Source organism: Limulus polyphemus, unplaced genomic scaffold, assembly GCF_000517525.1.
Source record: "Limulus polyphemus unplaced genomic scaffold, Limulus_polyphemus-2.1.2 Scaffold1115, whole genome shotgun sequence".
NCBI classification, from domain to species: Eukaryota; Metazoa; Arthropoda; class Merostomata; order Xiphosura; family Limulidae; genus Limulus; species Limulus polyphemus.
Genome location: NW_013666725.1, coordinates 118,946 through 123,633, shown reverse-complemented (window position 1 = coordinate 123,633; position 4,688 = coordinate 118,946).

Here is a 4,688-nt window from a genome sequence, read left to right as displayed (position 1 = left end):
TATAATTCTCTCTTTGAAAATTCCTTAATGTTATCAAAACTGATCCACTTAAATGTGTAGCAAAAAGAATAGTTTATGTTCCACTACTACATCCATTTACTATGGAAACTATGTCAAACTGTGACTGATATACCTGCCATGGTACCTTTCTCGATTTCTCGGTTAAGCAGCATTGTTGAACTGGACCACTAAGTTCTACAACTTGATGAAGTAGTGGGGTAGCGGAGAAGCCCATGGAGATCTGGCAGTTGCAGATGGCATAAAAGCAGTAGTAAGCAGAGTAAACTAGATGGATTCTCCTATTCCGCATGGCATAGTTACAGATGGAATTATTGAGTAGATACAGAGATTGGTTTGGCCGACTTGAACTTTGTATTTTCCAGTTCAACTTATAAATGTTTTATCCTGTAATTAATATTCCTTTGTACATCATTAGCGTCAGAAAACAAGCCCAATTACCCAAGCACTTTGGTTTGTTTGTTGTTTAGTGCAAAACTACACAAAGCTCTGCCCACCGTAAATACTGAAACCCAATTTTAGCATTATAAGCACTCAGACTTGCTTCTGAACCACTAGGAGGTGAGCAGTTTTGGAAAGTTTGCTTTTTTTTATCAGGGGTTAATGACAAATGACCATTGTATAAATTATACATACATACACAGTGCTATTACACAAGTTAGGTCATATTCTTAGAAGCATGTGCTGTCTTACTTATGGAACAATAACCACATAACTGATCAAAATAGTTACAATGTTTATTTCTAAAGAGGTTATAATTTCATTGTTTAGGCCACTGGTTAGAAATTATTGGAGTATTGTGTTCAGTCTTGGGCTCCTTACTTTAGGAAGGGCATTAAATTTTTGGAAAGGGTTCAGAGGAGGGTTACTATAATGGTGCCTAGGATGGAGGGGTTGTCGTCTGAGGAGAGGTAAAAATCTCTCAAATTGTTATCTTTTGAAAAAAGAAACGTCAGACGGGATCTGGTTGAAGTATTTAAGATTGTAAAGGGAATTGATAGTGGTAATGCATCATATTTTTTCATACTTAACAGTGAGAATAGTAGGACTAGGGGACACAAATATAAATTTTGGCAAGGTAGGAGTAATCTTCAGCTAAGACAGTTTTATTTTCTAACAGTGAAGTTGGTCTTTGGAATAAGTTGCCTTTGTATGTTGTGGAGGCAGTAATTTTTACGTGAATTTAAGGGAAAGCTTGGTAAGTATATGAATGGTAAGGGCTGGCTTTAAGATTTTATCAAAATTCATTTATTAATAGTTTTAGTTTAGTTTAGAGGATGGGACAGCCAAGATGAACCAATAAGTTCCATATTTTGCCAAAACATTTCCTCATGAGGGAAAATCCACTTTCCAAAAGTGCTCAAGTTATTGAGTTTCTTCTCTAATGCTAATATTTTGTGTTTATCAGTATATTTTTGAATATCACAAGCTTTGTACTTCATTGATGTGCTTCTATACTTTTCAGTTTTGTTGTTATAATCCTCCTATACATAAATGATTTCATCTTTGTACTCCATCTTTTGCTTTGTTGGTATTATTTTGTACTTCCTTTTTCACTTCATTAATCTTATTCTTATAAACCTAATATACATTTTCTCTGGCTCTCTTGATCGTACCTTTGACAACTTAATTTTGACTGCAATTTTCTCTAAATCTTATGTCTCATTCTTGTATCTTCCCTCTTTAATTATGTGGTATAGGATGGTGCCATATGTTTTTACTCCTTTAGGTAATAAGTAAATTTTTTGAACTCTCTGTTTTTCTTTCTAGTCAGCTTGGACAAAGAAAGTTGCTCAAGTAAAGACACCGGGAAGCCCAGAATATTAAATAATTCCCCAACAGAAAAGACAGTCTTCTACTCTTGGACATCAATATCTAAATTTCATTCAATAATATGCAGTTAACTGTCAATTAATGAATCCAGGCCCAGATAGAACTAGAACCAGAAAAGTTAGATAATCGAACATGAATGAGTGGTCACACATGTGAAATAGAGTGTGTACAACATGGCTCTGTTATTGTTTTCAAGATTTTATATATGTTGGCTAGGATTCTGTTACAGTAGATGTATGTGACTTGTTGGCGATAAATTCGAACAATAAACAGATAGCACACAATCCACTTGTTTTAAAATAATATATATCCAAAACAAGTAAAACTTATGTACAAAAATTATTTAAAATATAGGATATCACAGTTGTTTCTAAAACTCTAAATATCTTTTTTTTTCTCTCAAACTTCCATACAGGTTGGTTAAATTACTTTAGAACTGAATTGATAAGACGAATTATGTTATCTCTTCTCTGTTTCTTTCTATACAATCTGCGATAAATTCACTTACATTACCCCATGGTTTACCAAAGTTGTATCCAGAACTTTAAATAATTGTTTCCTTTTCGTCAAAGTCCACACAGATGAAATCAATTACTTTATAACACCTTTTGATAAGACGAATTATTTTCCTTATCTCTGTTAAAGTGTGAACCTCACTATAAAATACCGCTCGTTACGGTTAAACTAACAATCACGCAGTCTAAATCACTTTCGCTGACTTAACTTTTTCTTACTTTACTTCCTTAACTTGCTGTATCTGCACATATTTATAACCAGCGACAGAAAAATTTAGAACTATCTCTCTCTCTAGTAGCAACAATACTACACATAACCATAAAAACTTGGAAGTTTCGAGTCAACAATATTACTAAAGCCTAGTACAATCAAACTGCATACAGAACGTACGACTCCCAAAGAGTTACGTAACAAACTTGTCATATCTATTACTTTTGAAATAATTAACTTTTAACACCCTTGTTACGAAAACTAAATAATCATTAAATAAACTATATAATAACTATTAAGCTAAACAGTCTTGTATATCCAACAATTATTGTGTTTTGTAGTTTAAATTCAGGTTTCTCAACCCTGCAAGAGAGATTTATTTGCTAAGATTTTGTTTACCTCTTAGTAGCTTTGTGTCTTTGTTAAACTATATTTTTTTTCATTTCATGTTTGGTTTTATTTTTAGTCTGTAACTTTAGTTTAATTTACAGAGGGGTTCACAATGTGTGAGAGAGAGAGATAGAGAGCCCACTAAGATTTCTCTTCACTTCTCTCCCTCTCGCCAGTCCGACATGCCCAAAATAAATACTCGCCATTGTGCTATTGTGGGTTAGTAAAAATTGTTATGTAAATTCTGTATCTTGACTATATCTTCACAACAAAATCTGGCATGTCCTACTGGCTTGCATACTCAACTTCTGATCAGCTGGTTATAGGATCACATTCTGTCACCAAACATGCTCGCCCTTTCAACTGTGGGGTTTTATAATGTGTCAGTCAATCCCACTATTTATTGGTAAAGAATAGCTTAAGCATTGGTAGTAAATAATGCTTACTAGCTGCTTTTCCTCTAGTCTATTACTTTAAAAGTAGGAAAGACTAGCATAGATAGCTCTCGAGTAGCTTTGTGCAAAATTCAAAAAACAAACAAAAAACCTCCTGACAAACTCAGGCAGAGTTAAGAAAGAAACACATACACATATTCAGTGATGTGGTGTCCATTAGATATCCTATTAATGGACCCTAACTGAATGAAGTAATACCACAGTTTCTGTCTCCTTCTTATGATGCCCCCCAGCGGTATGTCTGCGTACTTACAATGCTAGAAACCGGGTTTCAATACCCATAGTGAGCAAAGCACAGATAGCTATTTGTGCAGCTTTGTGCTTAACTTTAAACAAACAAAGCTTTCTGACCATCTTTAACTTTTCTGTCTCTATCTTATAATTTTCAAAATCTTCCTTCTTGGTCTTTTTCTAATTTTTTTTCTTGCTCATCTTTTACTGTTTCATCATTTATGGTAAAATTTCGATTTCACTTCAAACTCATCTTGTCATCCTGAAGTTTAATTTATTTTATTTTATTTTCACTCAAGTAATCCTATTTATGCCTATGGTGTTGTAAACTTGTAATGGTTTTTACTGTTGAGCTGGTTTCTTCGAACTATTCAGTAAAAACTAAAAGGATATTGTAAAGTCCAGTCCACTTAATGCTAACAAAAGCATTTCATTTCTTGAACTTCGAATTCTAGAAGTTAAATTTACTAATGTTCATTGATAGGTTTAAAATCACTAAAAAAAATGATAAAAATGTATTTTACTTGCTAATTTTCTCGTATCTCTGCTACTTTCTTTAATCACAAATTCAAAATTTAGCCTTGAATTATCTAACTGGTTACATGAACGCTGACAGTGGAGGTCTGGATCACCACAAACAATTTGACAAAAGGCGCGCCAAACCCTCAATTTTTCAAAATTATTGGCAATTTATACCATGTAACCAATGTTATTATATTTTGAACTACTCACAAATCAACATATTATCGTCTAATGCCTGGGTCTATCCTAAAGTACTGTACTGCCTCACCCCCAGTAGTTGAGGGCATAATATAAATATTGTTACCTATCTGCTTGTATGTTAATTTCCCGTAGAAATTCTTTCCGAGAAACTTCAGCGATACAAGTCCTTTCTTAATTAAAACTAGTTTATTCTTTCTCGATACAACTTTGCAATACACGGAATTTCCACAGTCAATACTGTTACGTCTCCGTTTGTTAATTAACTTTCCGTAACTTCGTTCCGACGAAACTTTAGCGACACAAGTCTTTACT